Source organism: Phalacrocorax aristotelis, chromosome 1 (assembly GCF_949628215.1).
Source record: "Phalacrocorax aristotelis chromosome 1, bGulAri2.1, whole genome shotgun sequence".
Classification (NCBI taxonomy): domain Eukaryota; kingdom Metazoa; phylum Chordata; class Aves; order Suliformes; family Phalacrocoracidae; genus Phalacrocorax; species Phalacrocorax aristotelis.
The window spans coordinates 101657968-101683598 of NC_134276.1; positions in this window are offsets into that span (position 1 = coordinate 101657968).

A 25631-nucleotide genomic window follows, 5' to 3' on the forward strand; every position below is an offset into this window, starting at 1 on the left:
ATGGGAACTTCCTTCCTGTTCGGTGCAGTTCAAAATTTCAGGAGGATCAATCAAGGATGATTCATATTGCCTTCCGTTTCAGATTTCTCTCAAAGTCTACTCTTCCTTTTCAGAATGTCTTCTCTTAGGAACAATGCTATCCTGTATTAAACTCTAACCCTCCAGACAGAACCTCAGTTTTTGTCTTGTAAAATATGGGTAAAGTAAAAATGAGAAATAGTTAGTCAAGAAATTTTCTGTGTAATTTACCTACATTGAAATTATCTGTAGAAAATACTATGCTTTTCAAAGACTCTTACAAATTAAAAAGAATAGCATTTCTGCAGTTCATAGGTAGGCTAGATTACCAAGAAGAACCTCCCCTCCTGCAGATATAAGACAAACTCCCAAGGACCTTATTAAGTGCCTACACTCTAACTTTTTTTCCAGAAATGACCCCAAAGTGTTCAATAGAATATCCACATGTGAAATGACTGCTGAAAAAATCAGTAAGAGAAAGAAACATGCTGGAGAACAAAAGCTTTGGAAGCTGATGCAGCTGAACAGGGATCAATTACTGATAAATCTGGGGGAGAAAAGTATTTCTGCCCACCTTTTGTACTTGAGAGACTCATACGGCTGAAGAACAGTGTCACAAAAGCAGCAGCAGATGACTTTGCAAAACAAAACTGAAAGGACTTAAATCACATGGGGAGAAGGGCTAGTGAAGCAAGAAGATAATGCTTTGCTTCTGATGTCTCCAAATCTTGCCTTGAGCAGAGGAGCAGCCATTATCACAGAATCACAGGTTGGAAGGGACCTCAGGGATCATCTGGTCCAACCTTCCTACGAAGACCACAGTCTAGACAAGACGGCCCAGCACCCTGTCCAGCCAACTCTTGAAAGTGTCCAACGTGGCTGAGTCACCCACTTCCCTGGGGAGATTATTCCAATGGTTGACTGTCCTCACTGTGAAAAATATCCCTCTCGTGTCCAATCAGAATCTCCCCAAGAGCAACTTGTGTCCGTTCCCCCTTGTCCTCTCCATGTGACTCCTTGTAAAAAGGGAGTCTCTGTCTTCTTTGTAGCTACTCCTTAAGTACTGGTACATGGTGATGAGATCCCCTCTAAGCCTCCTTTTCTCAAGGCTGAACAAACGCAGTTCTCCCAGCCTATCCCCATATGGCAGGCTTCCCAGTCGTTTGATCATCCTGGTGGCCCTTCTCCGGACCCCTTCCAGCCTGTCCACATCCTTTTTGTATAGCAGGGACCAGAACTGTACACAGTACTCCAGGTGTGGCCTGACAAGCGCTGAGTAGAGTGGGATGATGACTTCTTTGTCTCTGCTGGTGATGCTCTTTTTGATGCAAACCAGCATCCTGTTGGCCTTCTTGGCCACAGCAGCACACTGTTCGCTCATGTTGAGCTTTCTGTCCACCAGGACCCCCAGGTCCCTTTCCACAGAGCTGCTCTCCAGCCAGGTGGATCCCAGTCTGTGCTGCGCTCCCAGATTATGTTTTCCCAGGTGCATGACCTTACACTTCTCCTTGTTGAACTTCATAAGGTTCTTGCTGGCCCACTCTTCCAGCCTATCCAGATCTCCCTGCAGAGCAGCTCTTCCTTCTGGAGTGTCTACTTCCCCACTCAACTTGGTGTCATCTGCAAACTTCATCAGGCTACACTTGATCCTGTTACCCAGATCACTTATAAAGATGTTGAATAACATTGGGCCCAATATCGAACCCTGGGGGACTGCACTTGTGACAGGTTGCCACTTGGAAAAGGAACTATTTATCACCACTGTTTGGGTGTGGCCTGTCAGTCAATTCCCCACCCACTGCACAGACCACTTATCTAGGCCATAACACATTAATTTCTCCAGGAGGAGACTGTGGGGAACTGTATCAAAGGCCTTGGAGAAGTCCAGGTAGACAATGTCCACTGCCCGCCCCATGTCAACCAGGCAAGTCACTTTGTCATAGAAGGCCTCCAGGTTTGTCAAACACGATCTGCCCTTAGTGAAGCCATGTTGGCTTTTCCCAATCACGTGCTTCATTTGACTTGTGATGGCCCCCAGGGGGATTAGTTCCATAACTTTCCCAGGGATTGAAGCATGGCTGATGGGCCTATAGTTACCTGGATCCTCCCTTGAGCCTTTCTTATAAATAGGGGTAACATTTGCCTTCCTCCAGTCCTCTGGGACATCCCTCGTTCTCCACAACTTCTTGAAGGTTATGGGGAGCGGCCTTGCAATGATGTCAGCCAGCTCTCTCAACACCCTCGGGTGGATGGTGTTAGGGCGCATAGACCCTGATTATCACCTAATCACCTGCCAGTGACCTGAATAGAATAAAAAAAATATAATAGCATGGTTCACTTGGTTATTTGATACATCTTGGTCATAATATTTACAACAGGGTGCTAGGTAGAACCTTAACTATCTAAACAATGACTTGTTGCAGGACTTCACATCACTGCCAGATGTAGATAACAAATGAAAAGTAAACGAAATGGTATATGTTTGATGCTGGCAAGGCAGTGCTTGTTAAAAGAAATAATGTACTGGTCAGAAGAGCTGACTTTTCTTTGGATCTTTAGATCTCAGCCATGAAGTATGAACACTAGTTAAGCTTTGTATAGACAATTTGGCATTGAAAGTTATGGAGGGGAAAGCGAGAGATTTTATTCCATATTGTAACAACAGTATGTAACAGTTAAAATGCTAGTGCTGAAAATCATTTTGTTCAGGCCTCAGTATGTCCCAGTTTGTTGGCTCATAGATGTCTCAGAGGTCAGAAAGAGTTGCTGACAGAAGAATCCAATCTATTTTTTCCTTAAATTAAGATCTGAGCAGAGAATAAACCATTAAGAGGAACAGAGAAGGAAAAGCTGTCTGTTTGGGCAGAAGAGAATGTTGTGCCAGCCACACACAAGGAAAACCAAACATTTTAATTTACATTTTCTTAGCACAAACTAACTCCATGTAAAGAGTTGTCACGCAATCACCTGATTACAAGCCACATCTGAGTTTCTAAAAATCCCCTGACAAGCTAGAGGACATGTAAAGGGATAATGAGAGGATAGAGGAGATGCTTAAATTAAGAAAGACCCATAACAGCAGTTGGCAGAATTGTAGGGGTAAGTTTTCCCCCATTTTTGGTGAGAAAACAAGTTTCTGAAAGTTTGGGGAAACACTGAAGTGAAGGACATTTTCTGGCCTTTGCCTTCTGGAGGAAGAGCCTACATGTAGCTTACAGGCAACATTTTGGAGGGGAGCAGCAAGAGAACTCTCCCAGGCCCTAAAAAGCTGAAGTGAGACTGTGTTGCTGGCTGAGGTGGTTACTCCCTCAGGGCCCCGGCGGCCACGTGGGGCTGCTGGGACCTCCTGCTCCCCCGGCTGGGCCTGGGGCTGGTGGCCGGAGGCCAGCCCCACTCTTTGGCACAGTCAGAGCAAAAGAGAGCATCATGGTGCAAGGTGAAAGGAGCATGCAGGGTATAATTTGACCACTCTGATCTACTTTTGCGTGTAGGTGAAGCAGGTAGAGAAACAAAGTGGAGATCACAAGTCCAAAGTCAGATTGATGGTTGTGAGGATAAATCAGAGAGAGAGGAGTATGGGAAACTAGGCTTCACTGGTACCTACCAAGTTAGAAACACCTTAATGATAGGAGAGGACAATGCTTGACCAGAGCTGAAAGGAAGTAAAAACATTTTGAAACAAAGTTTGTTTTTTTTTTTATCTGTGTGGAAGAGAATTAAATTCCCTTTATGAGGAGGATGAAGACACAATAGAAGGGGTCGTTTGTATGATCTATCCCCTTATATTAATTCTTGAGCTTAATATTGTGAACCCTGCTTTAGTATTCTTGTCACCATGAGGCTGGAGAACACTGTTCTAATAGCTTCACTTATAAAAGCTGGGGGTGAGGACAGGTCTTCATCTCTACCTTCTTCATTAAGTGTTATGAGAGTTGGCATCTCCTATGGAAATAGGCAGGAGTTAGAGAGTAAAGAGCAAGCTCCTCTTACATCAGGAGCTCTACCTTTTCTACATAGAACCTGAGCACAGCCACCATCCTGTAGTGGGTACATAAAGGGAGCTGATTGTACTTATCTAGAAAAATCCAGACGCATTTTACAACCTGTGGTGGCCCAAGTACTCTTCACCACAGACTCAGTTCAAATCTCCTTGGAGAGTGGGGTCAGCTTTCTAAATGAATCCCCATAACAAACTACCAAATTCCCTCCCCCACTGCGCACTGCCAGGCTGTGCCCTGATTGCATCTTTCCAGTATTTGCCTCAGCTTTCACCCCAGTCCACATGCAGCTGAGATGAACATAGAGCGGGCCAGCTGTGTGCCCATACTGCAGTCATACACATCTCTTTCCCTTTCTGGCTCTGAAATCTTTATTGGATTTTCATTCATCTTCATGAGGATTCCTTCAGCATTGCAAAGGTGCGATTTAGATGTGAGCGTATTCAGTCAAAGCAGCTTAAACTCTTAATTTATTGCATGTTAAATGCATAAACTCTTCTATCAGGGTCACTCTTACTGGAGTAATACTGACTAGCTCTCACAGAAAGCTAGTGTAGGAGCCAGAATTAGAAAGCATGAAAATATAAAAGCCTATGAACCTCATCTCCTGGCCATGGAAGTGGATGTGCATGGCGACTGGGTGTAAAAAAGCAGTGAGTCAACACTGGTAGATTTCAAAGCCTTTGTCTAGTGTGAGATCATGACTGCTGCTAGAAACAAGGAACTGTGGAAGGAAGCCCACCTCTAACCCAAGTGTCAACTTGCAGTCACAGCAAACTCCAAAAATTAGCCCTGCCAAGTAATAATTGTCTGTTTTGCAGTTGTGAGGTTACTGTTGTCCTGCAGTTGGCATATATGAAAATATTTCGTGGAATTACAAAGAATTCTTTGGAGACTACCTGTTAAAAGTATGGTGAATATCCAAGCTTTCAATATTTTTTTTCCTTTTTTTTGAGTGAGAGAGAGATCTTGGAAGTGAACAAAGGTTCTTGAAGCTCTTCACTTTTGGACAAAGAACAAAATACATGTAGACTCTGCAGGTAGAAACCTTGTCTGACAGGGATTGCTGCTGTGTTTTATGTGTGTGCCTTGACAGTGGTGGCCAGGGTGGTGAGTAAAGGACACTTATTAATTCCAGCACCCATCTGTGACTAGTAAAGAGCAGGGGGAAGCAGATCTTTGAGTATATTTAACCATTTCTGTGTCATGTAACTTCAGAGCAGTTATGCTTTCCGTTGGATTGATTTGGGTTTGTGTCTGCTTTTTATTAGTTTTCCCCTTTTCTGATTTACAAAATGGAGCTAAGGAGAAGTAGTTTTAAAGTAATATATCAGACTGGCAGAGGGAAGAGTCACTCCCTGTGTTCTACTTTTGGTTTTGCTTCCCTTGAAAATGCAATTGATATTAGGAAGGGTTAAAAGAGTTTCTTTATTTTCATCAGAAATAACATGGAGTTCATTATAAACAGAAATAAAACCATTAGTTCGGGCTGAAAGATATGAAAATGCAAGCTAAAGGCAAAACCACTGAAAAATAAACTGTTTTTAATGTTCACTTCTGAAATAAAAAAGACAGCTATTAGCAACATATATGGTTTGTTTTTCTTATTCCAAGAGATGACTTTACCTTAACAGCATCCTTTCATTTCAGAAATCATTACTGAAATAAAAAAGAACAACCTCCTTTAAGAAAGTGTGCTGTAATTCACTGCTTTTCATCATAAGTTTTTAGCTCTACAGTAAGTTTGTTTTGCACTGCACAAACCCCTGCTTGACACTTGAACTGTGGCAAAACTGTTTGAGTTTATAGTGCCCTGCTTGCTAGCCAGGGGTTACTGCTGTCATGGGGTCATTTGCCTGTGTCAGAAAAACCATTACTGCTACTTTGTGAAATTTCTTCAGATATTTCCTTCTAATGACCATTTACAGTTTTCATTTTCAAAGCATTGTGTCTATTTTCCTCTTCCTTTCAAAGACACCTTTGCATCATTCTGGGGTCAGTAAACGAGTGTGGAACCTTTGCTTCTTTGGATGCTTGAAAATCCTACAGGAGATTGCTTTCCCTACTCTGGAGATCTCCTAATTCATGTTTTATACACACATGCACATGCACACGTGCATGCATACACACACACATTGATCCTCTTCCTCAATGTCATAAATTTTAATGTAGTTTAACATACTGAGTTGTCACCAATTTGAATTTCTAGGTTGACGAGTTCAACCTCCTTTAATCACTGTGTCCATAGCTCTCCATTACACCCAAAGAGCTCTTCTGTGCGATTTAAATTGCCTACCATTAAGTTACAATCTTTCCCTCAGCTTTCCCTCCACTGTTTTCTTCGCTGAACTTATTACAAGTTTCTGCTTAGAGCTTTAAGGAGCCTTCTTCAGCCTACTTTTGGCAAATTTGATGCTATCTAAGTAATTGCAATGACTATGAAGACATCCCATGCTTCTAATAGGAAAATGGTTGACAGTTTGCAATATGTGCTGTTAAATATTCTGCTGTGTTCACAGTTGTTTGGTGGTTTTCCTCCATTTTCTTTTTTATTTTCTCTCCAGAGATCTCCTTTATGTGGCTCTGCTAATCCCCTTGATTTTTGGCTCAAAGATTCTCTAAAGCAAAGACCAGATGAGCAGAAATAGGCTGTGCCAAAATCACTGGATATGTCCATACTACAACATAGTGATCTTCCAAGTAGTTTGAAATGGAGTAGCTTAGGCACTAAAAGAAATCTAGCTGTATTTCATAGAATCATAAAATCGTAGAATCGTTAAGGTTGGAAAAGACCCCTAAGATCATCGAGTCCAACCACTAACCTATCACTGCCAAGTCCACCACTAAACCATATCCTCAAGCATCATGTCTACCCTTCTTTTAAATACCTCCAGGGATGGAGACTCCACCACCTCCCTGGGCAGCCTGTTCCAATGTTTGACAACCCTTTCAGTGAAGAAGTTTTTCCTAATGTCCAACCTAAACTTCCCCTGGTGCAGCTTGAGGCCATTTCCTCTCGTCCTATTGCTTGTTACTAGAGAGAAAAGACTGACCCCTGCCTCGCTACAACCTCCTTTCAGGTAGTTGTAAAGACCAATAAGGTCTCCCCTCAGCCTCCTCTTCTCCAGACTAAACAACCCCAGCTCCTCATAAGACTTGTTCTCTAGACCCTTCACCAACTTTGTTGCCCTTCTTTGGACATGCTCCAGCACCTTGATGTCCTTCTTGTACTGAGGGGCCCAAACTGAACACAGTACTTGAGGTGGGGCCTCACCAGTGCCGAGTACAGGGGCACGATCACCTCCCTGCTCCTGCTGGCCACACTGTTCCTGATACAAGCCAGGGTGCCATTGGCCTTCTTGGCCACCTGGGCACACTGCCGGCTCATGTTCAGGCGGCTGCCAACCAGCACCCCCAGGTCCTTTTCCTCCAGGCAGCTCTCCAGCCACTCTTCCCCAAGCCTGTAGGGTTGCGTGGGGTTGTTGTGACCCAAGTGCAGGACCTGGCACTTGGCCTTGTTGAATCTCATACCGTTGGCTCCGGCTCAACGATCCAGCCTGTCCAGGTCCCTCTGTAGGGCCTTCCTGCCCTCCAGCAGATGGACACTTCCACCCAGCTTGGTGTCATCTGCAAACTTACTGAGGGTGCACTGAATCCCCTCATCCAGATCATCAGTGAAGATATTGAACAGGACCGGCCCCAACACTGAGCCCTGGGGAACACCACTCGTGACCGGCTGCCAACTGGATTTGACTCCATTCACAACCACTTTCTGGGCTCGGCCATCCAGCCAGTTTTTAACTCAGCACAGAGTGCACTTGTCCAAGCCATGAGCAGCCAGCTTCTCTAGGAGAATCACGTGGGAGACTCCGGTCTGTCTGGCATATAGCCAAGACCTGGTAATACAGGCAACTTGTCAAGGGGGGCTTGCTGGATAATAAGCTCAGATTTTGTTCATGCTGAACTTAACAACCTTGGGGCCCAGCTCTGCATCAGCATGACTGAGCCTGAAGTTGGTGTCTTCAGCCTCTTTGATCTCCTATTCACTACCTATACACCAAGAGTAATTTGACTCCCATCCTTTGAAGCTAAATGCAAAGTTGCGGAGGTCTTTTCTGTACATCAAGGTGAGCTTGTGTGTGCAGACAAGCAGGTAGTGAGATTCACAGTAGAAGGAGTAGTTTTCATCTCTTTGTACATCTTTTAAAAGAGCCAGGAACACTAGAAAACATTTAGTGAGAGAGGGACAGAGACCTTTCGATCTGATTTTGCTCCACGACAGTTTTGCAAAGCAGCATGTGGAGGAAAAGGAATGCTGTGTTTGTATTTTGTGGGAACTAATCAGCATCACAGATATTTGTAATTTTTTTTTTTTAATCTCCCATTTAGAAAGGATAACCTTCCATTGTAACTTTCAAAAACAGAATGCCCACATCAGTTGTACATATTTCATTGGGAATATAATAATAATCCCTAAAAATCTTAGGGTGAAGCCTGTCATGTTGAAGAAAACAGCCAAACTCCCAGTGATGTTAGGTGGTCTGGACTTCCATTTTTAATTAACAAGTCAAGGAACAAAATGCATGATATAATTTTCCAGCTGTCCAGCCATATCATTCTAATATAATGTTTTCATCATTTTTAACTAGTATGATACCCTGGAATTTAGAATACAAATAAGATTTCTGTGATATGGAGTCCAAACCCCACACATAACAGCTCAGTATATCTTCATTAACAAGAAGCATTTCTATTGATTTCATTTTGCAATGTTTCATATTACACATAACAAATATATATGGTCAACTAAATGAGTTATTGCAATTCAATTTGGAATGATTGCATGAGGTTATTATATTATCTCTAGGATGCCTTAGTCTCTGGGTGTCAAAACTGTTTTTATTTAATGGAATAACATGGGAAAGTTAATCAGAGTAGGTTAACCTCTATGGGACTCAAGGTCACAAACACTCAGCATCAGCTGTAAATGGGGAGCTTGTATTATTTATTTATTTATATTTTTTAGCTTGGAAAAGATATTTATGCAAGAGAAAAAGCCAGTGCGGGATTTCTTTACAGACTCAGTCCTGGTGAAAGTCTCATTTGGCGTTCCAGCAAGAATTCTGTTTTCTACAGAAGTATCCTGCAAGGCAATTACCATTAAACAAGGAAAAGTTGTACCACGATCAAGGCTTTCCCAAGAAATCTCACCAGTTTGGCATCTTTCTGAGATTTTTCATCACCTTTGTAGGAAATGAAATAACTGTTTTTAGGGAAGACCACTGGTGTTCTGCTAAGATTGCAACATACACTGCTAGTCTACTAACTTTCACCAACACTCTGCTTTTTCCTCTGTCTTGTTTACTTTGTTTATGTTTCTCTCTCATGACAGGCTAGTGTTTTGAATTCATTGAACCAGGAATTCCTTTCTGTCTCTGTGTGGCTGCAGTGTGCTTAGTACAGCCTGCCTAGGTAAGGTCTGCTAAGGATGCTGGAACAGAAAGCTGAGTGAGCAGCTCCGGAGTAACAAGTTGAGTGTGTGTGCAGCAGGAGTAAAGCAGTTCCACAAAGAAAACAAATTGCCCATTAAGGGGACCTTAAGAAATAAAACTGATCTCCAGATTTTTTTGGAAGCTATGTCACTGTGCATGTCAAACTCTGTGCTGCTTGGTAACAGAGGAGGCAAGAAACCAAAAGATCATCTGAAAGACAGCCTACAAACTGAAACAGATGTCTGCAAAATGCCTTTGCTCCTAGCTGATCTTCTTTCAAGCATCATCCTCCTGGCTTTTTGTACTATGTTGGCTAGACACTGAGGGGCGAAAAGGACCATGAAAAAAGGTTGCTCTCTGTTCTACATAACAGTTTCTTTCAGGCAGATCATTTCACAACTACCCATCTCTAAACCTGACTTTGTTCCCCAGAACATCATCATTGTCATGGTCATTTAGAGCAACAGTTCATCTTAGCTTGCTATTTTGTCTTTGAGGGTGACCAGTAGCAAACTCGTATGGAAGGACATTAGAGGGATTGGAAAGATAAAGCAATGCTTCCCTGGTATATCTATCCTCCCATCATCCTGGATCATCCTGGCCATGCCTCCTCCATTCCAGACCAACCGGCTGAGGTTGCTGTGTTCTGTGCAGAGTTTGTTGAAGAGGAACCAACTAAGTTCTTCTTATTCAGACTCATGTACCATGTCTGCCAAATCTGCAGCTGCAGTACAGACTCCCTCTTCAATGCCACAGAGTTTTGGGTAACCATCAATACTGAGTTCTCAGCTGATGACTTAAATAGACACAGAATCCCTGAGCTCTCTTGCAAACAAAAAGGAGCTGTCACATGTCACTGTCAAGCAACAAATGATTTCCGTTCACCCAGAGGTTTGACTGAATTTAAATCACAGACTTAAAGAGTCGGCCTTGGTTTACTCAGGGGATCAGGGCTGTTTTCAGTGGTCAGCAAAAGGAAGGCCTAGATTGTTCATTAATATTTTAAAAAGCCAAACACCAAAATGACATAATGAATGATGTATTGTCCCCACTGCCTCTACATTAAGACAAAGCAGTCAGGAGGTTTCTAGTGGAGGACCAGTTAAAGGAAAGCTCCCTCAGATCCCAGCAGTGCTTCTGTGATCAGATTTCTTTCCCCTAGAACTGGTGGTCAGATCCTCCACTGGCTTTCTTCACACTGGCTCATGTTTCTCTGCCTAGCCTTCAAACCTCTTGGAGGTGTGTACCAGCCTTGTCTCCAGAGAACAGAATTGCTTTTATTGGTAAAGCTGTGATGTTTTGAATTAGACCTCCATACATAGAATAGTAAATGCTTATCCAGAAACTTGTGTATGGATGGCATTGATGACAGCAACTGTGCCTGCAGACAGTGCCTAGCTTGTGCCCTGCACCCTGCAAGCCCAGTCCCACTGGGCCTGAGATGGCCCGTAACTGGTGTTACTAGTGTGAATGCAATCCCACAGTCCCTGCACTGCTGCTGCACATTAGGCAATCCCTGTATTACTCAACTCCCTTTCACTTGCATGGTGACTTCTATAACCCTGTAAATCTAGTTTCCTTTGTAAATGGGACTCCTCATTCTTCTGTACCTTTAGGTACCTAGCTTTGTTCATGCAGAATCTAACTGGCTGGGAAGATGAAAGCTCTTAATGCTCAAATTAGAGGGTTATTCTGCATGTGTTCACCATGAAGTCTTCTATGGTGGAGAATGTCAGTGAGAAGAATGATTTAACATCAAATATATGTGTCTGAAGCTACAATTTAGGCATGTATTCCCAAATGTTCTTTATAAAGAGTTTTCTAGTAGGCAAGCAACTCTTCTGTCATAGTAATATGAGGATTACTTTCTTATTTATAAGTCTAGACCGTAAATATATAGCATTTTTGCAGGGCGACAATACTGGCTTTAAATTCCTGAAGTGGTACTGACATTGTTACTGGCAGATTCAGAAACCTGACACTTTTACATTGCTTGTTTAATGAGATATAGATGGGCAGGCATTAAGATAAATGTTTCACAGAATTTGAATTATATTAATTCAACAAAATAGTTGATGGCTGAAAACCATGGCATTGTTTTGAAAGCACATGGCTGACAGCACAGAGGCCTCATGAAGAGGAGTCTCCAGTACCCTGGTGTCCACCAGTGTGGAGTTGTGTACAGGTGTGATTCCATCTCAGTGTTCCTGCAGGGCCTCCTCCACTGTCCTTGCTCCCCGGTGTACCTTGCACTGTATGTGGAACCTCTGCACTGTTCAGTGTATAAACCTATCATTTTGGTCTCAATTTTAAGTGATCTGTTACTCAGCCTGAGACCTCGTGAAGGGTTCATCTTCTACACGGGAGTTAAAAACTTTCTGATTGTCTGTTGGTACTAGTCAGTGTAAAAATGGAGGTTTTTTTGTGGTAAAATATATATCCATGCTCTTAATTACTCAGCTTTCAGGCAGTCTGTTACAGAAATAGTTATTAGATGCCACTGAAGACTCAAATGCATGTTTGACACTCAGACAGATGAGCTAGATTTTAGGTGCTTGGTGATCAGGACCACTGCGATAAAAATATTTGCTGGAGCGAGAGAGACTATAGAAGAAAACTGTGGATGTCATGTACATTTCATTGTGTCCTGGTTTTGGCTGGGATAGAGTTAATTTTCTTCAATGTAGCTGGTATAGTGTGTTTTGGATTTGGTATGAGAATAGTGTTGATGGCACACTGATGTTTTGGTTGTTCTTAAGTAGGTGCTAAGTTTTGCTAAGTAGTGCTTACAGTAGTCAAGGATTTTTCCAGCTTCCCATGCTCTGTCAGGGGCACAAAAAGCCAAGAGGGGAGGGGGCACAGCCGGGACAGATGACCCCAACTAACCAAAGGGATATTTCACACCATATGACGTCCCATTCAGCATATAAAGCTGAGGGAACAAGAAGGAAGGGGGGGACATTCAGAGTGATGGCGTTTGTCTTCCCAAGTAACCATTGCACTTGATGGAGCCCTGCTTTCCTGGAGATGGCTGAGCACCTGCCTGCCCATGGGAAGCAGTGAATGAATTCCTTGTTTTGCTTTGCTTGTGTGCACAGCTTTTCCTTTTCCTTTTCCTTATATTATTATTGTTATTATTATTAATATTACTGTTTTGCTTTACCTATTAAACTGTTCTTATCTCAACTCATGACTTTTCTTATCTTTGCTTTTCTGATTCTCTCTCCCATCCCACTGGGGTGGAGGGAGTGGGCTAGCAGCTGTGTGGTGCTCAGTTACTAACTGGGGCTAAACCAGGACACAGTCGCCTTAGTTGTGGAGAGGCAATGAGCACTTCATAGTGCCAGAAGTTACACTTTGTCAGTAAAACCACAGGCAAACACAAGAAAGAGAGTAAGAAGGAAATAAAGTGGGTTTGGTTTTTTGGTGAAAATTGATACCAGGATTTTTCTATTCAGGAAAATCAAAAGACTGTGAATGGATACAAATGAGCTGAATTAAGTCAGGTTGTTTTCCTAGTGAAATAAGTTTTTTTTTTAAAAAGTGGCATAAATCAGCAAATCAAAAGAAATGTCAGCACCAAGTGGAGATCCAATGTGAAGAAAGAAGTAATGGAAGGGAGGTTTAGCCTTAGAGTGCCCAGGAAATCAAAGTCTAAATTTGAAATTATGGCCTTATTTCTTAATTCGTTCTTGTAAAATGCTTACAAGGTCTGGCCCTATCTGTTGGTAAGATTTATCCTAAACCACTTTTATGCCCTTACTGGAAGTATGCATAAATAAGAAGGAGGGTAAACTGGCATCTCATTATTATAATTAACCCCCTTTTTAAAGGTATTCTCTGTGTGCATGTATAGCATACAAAAGAAAAAAGAAACTTCTTACAGAATGTGTTCGATATCTGCAGATACATATTTATCAATGACAACAGCTTGCATTGCAACTGATTGATAGATACAATTTCTCATCCTCTAAAATTTTTGCATAACCACCGTGAAGTTTGGAAGGAGGCTGGCTAAGAGTTTTACTTACTGGTGAATTGCTCTTGTCTTTGACTAGAAGAAAGTCCACAGAGTTCAGAGGTTTGGATCAGACTCATCTGTGGTCTGGAAATCCCTATCTACTTGGACTGCATGAGTTTGTATTAATGAGTTTAATCTGGATCCAAATCCTTTCAAAAAAATATAAACCAAAAGAGAAAACTAATTATTGTTTGGAGGGACTAAAGAATTATAAATTTAAAATGAAAATATTGCTAAAACTCATGGATCCTGTAGTTACCCTTATAGAGGACCCTATGAGGCATGGTACTCTGTGTTGACAAAATAAACACTCTTCCTCGCACTGAAAACCCCATGCAAAGGTAAAAGTAACTTCCTTCATAGGAACGCAATCTATGTTAAACTTCTGCTTTTTGGCACACTGCCTCCTCGGGTTTTATTCTTTCCCTCTGTGTTTATTATCACTGTCCACCACAGATTCTTCTCACCTCCTCATCTTGCCCCGTCTCTGTGTCCACAACTTCCAGGTTCGGTAGAGCAAACATTACTTACCGACTGATGTGCTGACTTCCAAAAGTGTCAGCACTTTTCCATCAGGGTTTGGGAGGAAGCAATCTGTTAAAACCTTATCTCTAGAAAAACAAACACAGTACCTAGTATGGTCAGAGTCAGGAGGCATGGCAGAAGTTAAGATATGGGACTTATATCCATTTCTTCCAAATACCTTGCAATGCTATATAGCTTTGCCTAGGACTATCACTTCCTATGATCCAAAATACGGTTTAAGGTTTTACTTTTTCACAGACAGTATCTTTCATTGCAGATCTTCCGTGACTGTTGTAAGGCAGAATATAGTTTATTGTATATTTTCCTACAATAGAGTTTATAAATTATGTGGGTAAAGTCTTCAGCATTCCTGTATTCATTGCTAAAGTTTAAACCCTGTCCCCATGAAAATAATCAGCAAAACTTCACTTGATCTGAGTGGGTTAGGGTCTCCTTTCCTTGACTGTTAAGTCTCAGAGACAGAGAGAGGTGAATGCCAAGATGTTCTTCTTAGCACAGAAGCCATAAGCCATGCTTACTGTTTTCTGTGTTTCTGTGTATTTCTGAGTTTCCAAAGGTCAACCTAGTCCAGGTTTCCTTCACTCCCCCAAAGTAAAAGCCTTTGTGATGTTTTGTATCGCCATGTCCTTTTCAGATAGCAGTTTTGTGACAAGTTTCACTCAAGTTTCACTCACCAACTCTAAACATAAATTCTGACCTACCTTAAAAGGCAATTCCCAGCTACCTTAGTTCTGTTTCAAATGCTTGTGTTCATTTCCTTGATTTTTGTTTTATTGGTGGAAATCTCAGTTATGCTCCTTTTCCTTCTTGCATGTATTAAGAGGAGAGAACTCTGTGAAATTTCAGTGGATGAAAAGATGAATATCTTTGTTCCAATGTATTTCCTGAGAAAGGAATGAAAAAGCTTCATAGGGAGGATAAATTGACCAATTAGTAAACATAGTGCATAGAACACTTTCTAAGATTGCAGATGCCGTAATCTGACGGGAACCTCTACATCTCAAAACAGAAACATGATGGAGTTCTAATTATTCTGCAATTGGAAGAGCTGATAAATGAAGCTGTCCATCCCCAAAATACTTAGAGCATCTAACAGGCATCTGATCCTGAATTTCAAATCAATAGGGTTTAATATTTCACTAGCAATCATATATTTGAAAATCAATGCTGTCAGGGTTGGTAATGCTCTCCTATAGAAGAGATAGTTACAAGTCAAGGAGATTGAAGACAAATATTCAGCGATGAACGAACAAAAGCTGTTTGAAAAGTCTTGTCTGTTTGTTTAAAGAAGTGAAAACTATTTTACATAGTGACTTAAAAAATTTAGGTCTTTTTCTAACCAATACAGCAAAGTACAGCCATTGCAAAACACAAGGCAAAACACAAAGGAAAACACAAAAAGCACAGCGAAATATTTTCAGTAACTTGTTGTATGTAGACTTTCTTGGAAAGGAGCTGTTCCTTATTGACATATTGACATTTACTGGGGGAAAAACACCCTTGCTATGAATGTTCAAAACTGGATGTACGGACCAGCACTTGCCCATAGAATGTAAAACTTCACTGTGAAACATTGCCATGTCTTGGAAAATGGGTGAGGTATCCAAGGGTCCCTAAATCCATACCTCTCTTCAGGCTGGCCTTCTTACAGCACCAGGGGGATGTCTTTGATGTGATGATCTTCTCTCCACAAACCTCTCTCCTTTAATGTGCTCCTTCCATACCTACCATGCAAGAGATGGAATTCGACGATGATGGGATGTTTTAGTTTGTTTAGAAGGAACACCGACATGGTGTGATGGGTTGATCCCAAACACTATTCCAGGAGTCCAAAGCAAAGCTTTCTGCTATATATTTTCTTGACCTCTGTTACTAGCATATTGTGAAGAGAGGAGAGGATTTGTTTCTGAGTGCAGCTCATCTTAAAGCTTGAGCGAACCTGGAATTGAAAGACTATCTTTTCTATGTGTTTTGGCCAAAAGAGAAGATCACTGTAAGAGATCTAGCATGATACTATAAGAGTGCTGCAGAAGTACAGAGTCTAGGAAGCAGTGTATTGCAACAGGTGCTCTAGATACTTAGATACATCTCTTGAACAGCATATTCTGTATTGTTGCAAGTCCTTAGAGAGATGATAACTTGCATCTGTGGCAGTCTTATCTTCAGATCCTGAATTATTCCCAGAGAGCAAAGATGAGTTTGAGGACTTATCCACTTCTTGTTTTCAAAGAGACAGAATGCCAACCTCTAATGGTAACTCAGAAGCTGTGAGAAATTATTGTTTGGTAATATTTCTTCAATAACAATTCTGAGGTCACTGCAGTTCCTTGAACTTGAATTTTTTTCTTGTTTTGGTATTTTCTTTATCTGTAATGTTCAAAAAGCTGCTAAAAAGGTCCAATTTACAAATTATCCACCCCTCTGCTTGCTGACTTCTGAAGGACAAATAACTAGGCTTTCTTAACCTAAAGAGAAAACATAAATAGTGCCACCTTCTTGGGAGAATATTGTATATTTGTCCATTCCATGACCATAGAAGTAAGGTTTCCTTGACTGCAAATTATTCCCATTTGGAGAAATTGCGTTTTATGGGTTTCTGATTATTTTTATGTTAGAATTCATCTAAACTTGACCCTACAACCAGACATTGTTATCATAGATAGTATACATGCACTTTATCTCATTTGGGGCTATCTTGCAGTCCATACTTGTGCTGTTCCAAACAGCACAAGTATGAGAATTTCTTCTTCACATTCCCTGTTTCTTAGAGATTGTAATGTGAAGCAAAGCCCATGGCAAGCAGAACAATTTGAAAATCTTACTCTGTGTTAAGAGTTTTTCTGAACTCACATCCTCATTTCCCTAAATGATCAGCACTGTCTTTTTCCTTGCTGGTCAGAAAGACAGACAGCTTATGTTTAGAAGTCTAAAGGGTTCATATCCCGCTCATGGCCTGCCAGTGACTGTGAACACTATTTCTCATTGTTATCATGGCTGTGATGTTTAGAACCATTGTGTTGATGTGGCTGTTGCAGCAATATCATCACAGGGCTAATTTAAACCCAGGTCTCAGCCAAAGTAAAGTAAAAAGATAAAAGACAGTAAATAAGATTGGTTCTTTCCTTGCTCTGTTTCATTTACTGTGTTTCATTCTCTTAGTTGTCTTCTTGGCTCATAACTCTTCTGTTTAGCTGGGAAACTTCAAGGCTCATCTGCAGCTAACTGACCGTGTCTGTGGTCTGCTAGAGAATGGATAGCATAAGTATATTAATGACCATGTGGTACTTTCCCACTGGGAAAAGCTTTTTTTAATATGTGTACATTAATAATATGACCCATTTATATCTTTGTAGAAAGATATGATGGTCTTGATGATTTTTGATGTTGTTACACTATGTTTCCATTTGCAGAGGTAGAGGAAAATAAAATCAGCCCTTGTCTGCCTCTGTACACTTATTCTGTGTTAGGCAGTAAACAGAAGTGCAATGCTATTGCTGAGTGTAAAGATGGGGACTGCAGAACACAATTTACCGAATGATGGAGAGTTGCAGGATTAAGGCAAATAAAGGAAAGGCTATATCAAGAAAATTTTGCCTTGCCTCTCATCTGTCCTGTAACATGTAATGATTACACATGGGCCTCATTCACTCATGAGAAGTTAAGAGAATGCCAACACTGGTAAACTGAAGCATGCTAAGTGGTTCCTGACACTGAAATACAATTATCCACACCAACAAATTGTGAGCCTGAAAGCTGGCATAATTTCAACCTGGTGCATTAGCTGTTTTCCAAGCAATTTCCAGTCACAGCTCAGGGTTAGCACAGGAAGAGCAATGCTCCTCCTTCCCAGTAGAGGTGGGGCTGCGCCTCTTCTGTACTGGCTTTCTGGTGTGGTCCCCAACAGGCCTGTTCATCTCCTCACGTTCCTTCCACTAACGCCCTCACCCAATGGCCAAAAAAATCTTGGTTCCATGCTAAAGAAGGACTGTCCTTACTACTTTTTGGGCCTCAGATAAAGGGAAAAAAAAAACTAAACCCAAAATTATAATGACTGGGCACTCGGGTGGGTCTACACAGCCCTAGTAATGGCAACTGTCTGGCCGTGCCTAATGAGGGACGGGGGAGGACTGAGCTCTGCCAGGATTTGCTTTGTTCTGCACTATGAGGTTAGCCAAGAAGGTGGCTACAAAAGCACAACCTGACATGGGTGTGCCAGTAAGAAAACAATGGCCTTTATATTCAGGGCAGAAGCAGAAGTCCTTCAAACCAACTCCTCTTCCCTTAATTACCTTCAATCTCCCAGACTGAATTAATCTGCCTTGAAGGCAAGGGCCAGAACATGAAGTACGTTATAGTTCAGTGAAAGTCTAAAACTTTGGCATAAATGTTTTAGATCCTTCCTAGTAGTGTTTCGCCTCTTACATACTTGGATAACACCTGCCGTTCCACAGGCAGATCAGATGGGTGATTAGCAGTTAAATAGCTAATATATCAAGATCTCTTCACCTTGTGTCTCTTCTAACTGATAAGTTCCAAATTCTTACCAGAATTTCTTGTTGTTGGTCCTTACTAATTTTAATTTTAATTTAGTTCACAAATCTGATCACTAAATTTCATCCTAACACAGTTACTATCAAGATAATCCTGTTCTCCCTGGAGGATGTTCTAATCCTCCTGCCTTTACATTACTGACACAGATGCTATATTTTACACCAATCATTAATGAATAGCAGAGAAGATTGTCCCAAACTGGGTCCTTGTTACAGCCCTAGTAACCTCCCAACAATCCAAATATTCTTCTTCCAGTGAGTTCATTATAATCTCTCTTTAATAGTTACTTATGGTTCTGTAATAATATTTATCTGCTCCTATTACCTAATAACTGCCCATATAGCACCAAAGCAAATGTTTTATTGAAACATGAATAGATCCAGCAGACTCCATTGACTTAAAATGGAATAAATCAGTCATCACATTATGTGAAAGATATTAGATTAGTCTGAAATGATTATCTTTTCAAATACAATGTTGATTTAATAGTTTTTTCTATTTTCTTCCAAGATTTTACTTATTCTTTCCTTCAAAATTTGTTTTAAAGCTCTACATACTATTCAGGTCAGACTAATAAGCCCTGAGTTACCTAAGTTAGAAGGGTATGCATTTACGTAAGGAATGCATCCTTAGCTGATGCACTTGTTATTCTCTAAAGATTTGCTATGATCATTGATTTAACAGGTTTATTAAAAATCTTTCTTAACAATGTCCAACTGTATAAATTTCACCTGTTGCGTTCTGGGATGGACATTGCAATGTGTGTTGTTACAAGATCTTTGTATCTTGCTTTCATCTCAAGGAATGGCCATTTCTTTTCTTGTACATTCATTATCATTAGCTATCCTTCATTTTCCAATTTTCTATATTTAATGATCCTTACTGAATATGAGGCAAATTATTTTTTTAATATTGTTTAGTTTATCTGCATTACTTTTAATCCTTAATCCATCCTCAACATTGGAGTTGGCTCTGCTTCTCTCCTCACAACCCTTCACTCTTCTTTTAATTATACAACTGAAGAAGGTTTTGCTCTTCAACTTTCCTTCAAATAGTTTAGCTAAACTTGGATTTTGGCAGCTTTCTCTTCATCCCTACACTTTCTGACCTCGAGGATGCAGCTGTCTGTACTTCATTTGTCTTCCTTGCCTGGGGGCTGTTCTTGTGCAGCAAAAAATGTATGCCCTGAGCTGGGTGGGCTTTTTGCTTATATTTTATGTGAAATCCTCTTGCTCTCAGAAGGGAGGGCAGTTGGATTTCTCTGCCCTGATATTGCTCACCCTGCTTATATGACGTTAAGTCATGTCTGTCAGGTTTATAATGATGCAACAGAAACCAACTATTTTCCACAAACAAAGCATAAACCTTACAAGTATATTCACCTCATAAATTTCTTACTCAAGCACTGACACCGTATTCTTTGCTTAAAATTATAAGACTATGTTATTTCAGGTGGGTGACTAATGCAACAGTATACATACATATAATCTGGGACAGCAAGCTATCCAAGTCAATCTGAGTTTCAGACCTTAGAGAAAGCATGAAGGGGTCAGGCACCATTTTCACTGCTGGTAAATTTTCTACCAGTGTAGTCCAGGCTGAAGCCCAGCAGACCCATTTTTTTCCTCTTAGGACAGATCAAGGACAATTCTGCAGAGGTCAGCAGAGTTGGAGGGACATTAAAGGATTACCATGAGAGCAAATCCAAGCACAGCAGAATGCAACATTTTAAAGGAACCTTTTTAAAACCCACATTATTCAAAAGGACCTTTCATAGATGTAGCATTTTAAAGCAAGTCCACGCAGCAAGAGACAGATTTATTGAGGCTGAATGTGGACTTTAGAAGAATGCAAATTGCCCTTTTGCTTTCAGTCACTGTGGTTGTGGCTGGGTGGGAAGAAATGATGTCTGTGTTAATACAATTACTTTGTCTTCTGGTTTGCCTCCATTTTGGAGCAGTAGCCCTTTTGACATATTCAGAAATACCCTACTTTAGAGGCGTTACTGAGTAACAAACTGCTGTCTGAAGTGGGTTTTGTAGACTCAGGAGGGGGTGAAAAGTCACCTCACATTAAATCTTCCTTAATTTAGAGATAAACCCAACAGTAGAAGCACGAGTGGTCATTCTCTTACTGATCCACAGATTTCCCTTTCCACAGTGGTTACCAGCCATGTCCTTTGCTGCTAACCCCATGTCATTTGTGGCTAGAAAATGAAGACAACCAAGTGTGCTATTGTCAGTCCCAGTCCTCAGCCAGACTGTAACATGGGAGCCTGGAAAAGCCTAAGTCTGCAAGCCTCTGATGCCTGACTCAGAGAGCAACTCCAGTGCCGCTGGGCAGCAAGATGACAAAATGAATTTCTATGATGCAAAAATTAGATCTGATTGATAGGAATCTACTAATAAAATGTCATATCTTATAGATGTGGAAGGACCACAGTGCCAGTGATAAAGTGAGATTGGTCAGGTCTGACAAACGTGCATTGTAGCTGTGTTATTGACAGTAGGGGATAGTATTGATTGAGCTGCCAAGCTTATCATATTAGGCAATTATGATATTAGATTTACATTTTTAATTCTTTTAGAATAAATTGGCCCAAAGCAATTACAAGAGAGAAATGCTGTGATGGAGCCTGCTGGTCCAGAAAGGAGGAATCATAAGCTTTTAGGAAAAAGCAGCCACTGCCAAAGAAAAGTTTTGCCTAGCAGACCCATGACAAGGAAACAATGGAAACACAAAACCAATAAAGCTTTAAAGGATTTGTTCCCAACAGTGTTGTCTCAGGGGACAATAAGGCAAAAACAGACGACCATTAAACCTGGGATAATGAAGATGAGATCTACAGGCTATTTGCTTTGTGCACATCACAACCCCCACAGATATGCAGCCTGTAGAGTCCTGGAGAGTTTGCACAAATGGTGTCTTCTCTTTCTTACAGCATGGTATGCAAAGGAGTTTCCAAATCTTTTAATCTTAGGCCTCATCTGTTTGTAGAAGCCGCCCAAGCTGGGAGCTAGACATGTAGCTCTTTTGCAAGCCAGTGACTAGCACCCTGGAGAATGGATGGGTTGGACATAATCTGTTCTCCTCACTGATACTCTCATTGCATAAAGTCGTTGTAAGAACTAGTTCTCCTGAGGTGCTCTCCTCAAAGGAAATCTCTTGAGGATAATCCATTAGTCTAACCCTCTCTTGGCCCATTGAATGTCCTCTGTACTGGACATGGGGCTTTTGCTGCCTTCACTGTTGTATCAGTGGAAAAGGCACTGAGCATAATTATTCTTCATTTTCGCTATTTTTAAATGGAAAGAACAAGGTTTTCAAAGTGTCTCAAGACCTGTAGATGAAATGTCCTGAGCATTAGGTTTTTGACTATCTATGCCTTCTTGGAGTACCAGATTTTTGAAGAAAATTTCTGTGCTGAGGAAGATAAACAGATTCAGCGATGTTGTATTAAATGATTCCTCCCTCTCCCCAGTCCCAGCTTATCTGCACCCAGCTAGATGTTCTTTGACTTGTTAACGGACAACTTTCTGATTTGGAACTACTGGATGATTTGTGTTCAGGCACCACTTTTCTTTTTTTCTGGAGACAAGAAATATGACAACCTTATGATCTTGTAAGGACTGGAAAATTGAAAGGGTAAATTTTCCTTTCCCAGATCTACAAAAAGGCAGCAAATGCTTCTTTGGAAGAACAGCCAAGTTGATGGAATCCTTAAGGCATAAAGGAGAAAGGAAAAGGAGAAAAGAAGCATGTAATAATTTTTGTTAGGGTCTGACTTGAGCTGCCAAGGTGAGGCCCAGAAGCTTCTACAGCTCAGGGCTATTGTCCAGACCTGCATTACAATTCAAGCATGCCTTTAACACCTCAGAAAACTGGTGGAGGTACGTCCTTGTGTATTTAGTGAGTCACCCTGCAAAGATCAGTGGTTTGAAACAGAAGCAGGAAACCAGGTTTGGGATGAGAAGGGGGCAGGTGTGTCAGAGGGATCTCTGGCTTCTCTCCAGCCCTCTGAAACCTCTGCACTGGGCAGAGGGCCCGCGGGAACCCATTCCCAGGGAGTGGAAATGCTTCTGAGCTGCTCTGTGCCTACCACTGCTAATGTGCTTCTGAGTTGTCATGCTGGTGTGATACCTTATTCATGATTATTGAGTTAGTATGACAACCATCTGTTGGTACCGATGAAACAAGCCTTTTACAGGGTCAATGGCTTTGGTATTTAATGTTGATGTATTGCCCAGGGGCTTCTGGGATGCACTGGAAGCAGTTCTGCTCTTCCAATTACAGGAACAAGCACCCCAGATAAATACACTAGTAGCTTTTGTTAGGATTAGAAGAACAGTGTTACTGAAATAGCTTGTAGTGCTGTATCAATGTTGCTACAGGTCACTCTTCAAGATAAGGAACAAAGTATATATTACAGCAATACATAACAGGGGTCATTTGAAAGAGATATCATAAATTTAAAAATCAATCCTATACCATTTCAACTTTTGTTTGCTATTATGCTTGACAAAAAAGGAAGAATTTTTGGCATACTTTAATACATCTTCTGTTTAGACTGTGTATTGGGCAGAGCACTGTAAATAATGTGCTTCATGGTCATCCTTTCATGATATATTAGTCTGTTTTCCCTTTGGTTTGCATGAGCCTTTCAAAGAGCAGCATGGTGGAAGGACACATGTAAAACAATGCTGATCGTTAAGTGACAAGTAAAGGTCAAAGGCATCCAGGAGCAAGGGAAGTTCCTGAAACATTTTAAAATGCTTTCTTTTCTCTTACCTATTTTTTCCCCCCACATGATGAAATCTTTTTGTTATGAGAATGTTAATTTCCATCACTGTATTAAAATAGTTTCCAGACATGGCAATCTAAAAAATATCTGATGTCTGTAGAAACAACTATGATTGATTACCCATCAACATATATCATCTAATGGTAAACGTAAAAAGATAATGACACATTCTGTGCCCTGTTTCTTCTGTCTCAACTCAGCTATGATATAATCTTGAGAAAGATAATAAAAAACCCCCTAACTCACACAGTGATTATGTTATAGGTAGCAAAAGACCTCATATGGCCTATTGGGAGACCCAAACTCACATGAAGTATTAATTGTAAGTGGAACAATACGGAACAGAAGAGGGGAGAAGTGGGAGGGGAGAAGCCTGAAATGAACTCTCTTTCTTACCTGCTCCTGGGAGGGGTATTGTTCTTCTGTTTTTCTTTCACAGATGATCCACAGCAAGACCATAATAAATGGATACAAAAAACAGCTGCCCAAAAACAACAAAAAAGCTATATAAATTGACTTCATACACACATGCACTCATAGAAAAGAGCATCAACACCTTTGAAATAAAGATGTTTCATTCAGAATCAGTTCACATGAAGAGAATTTTTATTGGAGCTAGCCAGAGAGTAAAAATTCAGTGCCATAAAACTTTTAAGGTTCCGGAAAAGTTTTTCTTTCACACTGGAATGAAAACAAAATTTTTAGAACATTTTTCTGACTTGGAATTGTGTCAAAAATTACTGTTTTCAGATTGAAAAGCTTCAGGTTTTGGTACAGGCCTTCCTCTGTTTCTAGTCATAAACTCTGGCCTTCAGGAATCTTTGTCAAAACCAATATGTCTCCACAGAATATTTCAGCTTTGATAAACAACATATTTTAATGAAATGACATTTTATTGAAAATATTCCAGTCAGCCCTAGCTGCAGTCTTTTTTGAGATTGGGAAACTGAGCATTATTAATATTGCTAAAGCTTTCTTTTCAAAGGCCGTCTTGTCTCTTGATGATCACTGGACATAAGGAATTAATTACCTAGGGGAGAGGGGGAAGATGGGGAGAGGGTGAGGGGGTTAGTAGTGTGGTTTATTGGACCCAGGCATGGGATAGTAATAAAGCTACCCACAGTCAGGTCACAAATAATACTTCTTGTTTTCGATGTATTTACTTAAAAAAAAGAAGGACCCACACCTCAGGTGACTGTGAGTTCCAATCCCAGATGAAAACTGGGGTCCCAAAATTATTGGTCAGCAGGCTGCAGCAGCCCACCACTGGCCACAGGCCTGATCCTGCCACTGCTCTGGTCGAGGTAACCACATAGCAGCTAAAGATGATGCATAGCTGTGAAATCCCTGCACACTAGGGCCCGATCTCTTTGCTTTATGTCAGTGCTTTCTGGAGCTCCTTGGGATGTCATGGGATGGGAGGGATGGGATGGGCTGAATGGTGGGAGAGAACATCACCTCATCTCTGAGTTAATGGCAGTGTCACTAACCCTCCCCTGTCCTTGCCTCCCTGCGCTGCCAGTGATCACTGGATGGATGGAGGGTGTTTTCTCGAAAACATGTTGTCTATACAACACAGGCCTCTGTTGGGCCCCTGGTCTGTGGGAAGTACCCTGAGAGCTGCCTGCAGCCCTGCAGGTGCTTGTGAGGGTTATGGTGTAAGCATACATGCAAAGCTGGATGGTGTCACAGGCTCAGGGGCCCAGCATGATACCAAAAGTGTCTGGGTTGGGATGTGGTGCTTAATGCCCTGTGTCCTCAGTGTGATAGGGGCGGGAGATAAGAAATGGGCCATGTTATACCTTGTCTCTGATGGGCTGCCCCAGGGAGTGCTCTGATGATCCTGCTTAATAACCAAGTGAGAAAGCCAAAGCTGCTGAATGTGAGCATAGAGGGAGGAGGAGAGGAAAAGTGGAGAGGATGCTCCTGAAGCTTGTCCATCTGCTGAAAAGGGATTGCATTTGTGGTTGTGGGAGCATGGGTGCACAAGGAGAGGTGCACTCTTTTGGAAACACTGTGCAAAGGACTTAGCTCCCTCCAAGATGTTGTTGGGCATAGAAATTAGACTGCATATGTTATCCCTCCAGTTTAAGTTTTTGGTCCTCTATGTAGGGGAAATAAGAGGAAAAAACAAGAGTTGCCCATGACTTCCCTTCCCTTCCCTTCCCTTCCCTTCCCTTCCCTTCCCTTCCCTTCCCTTCCCT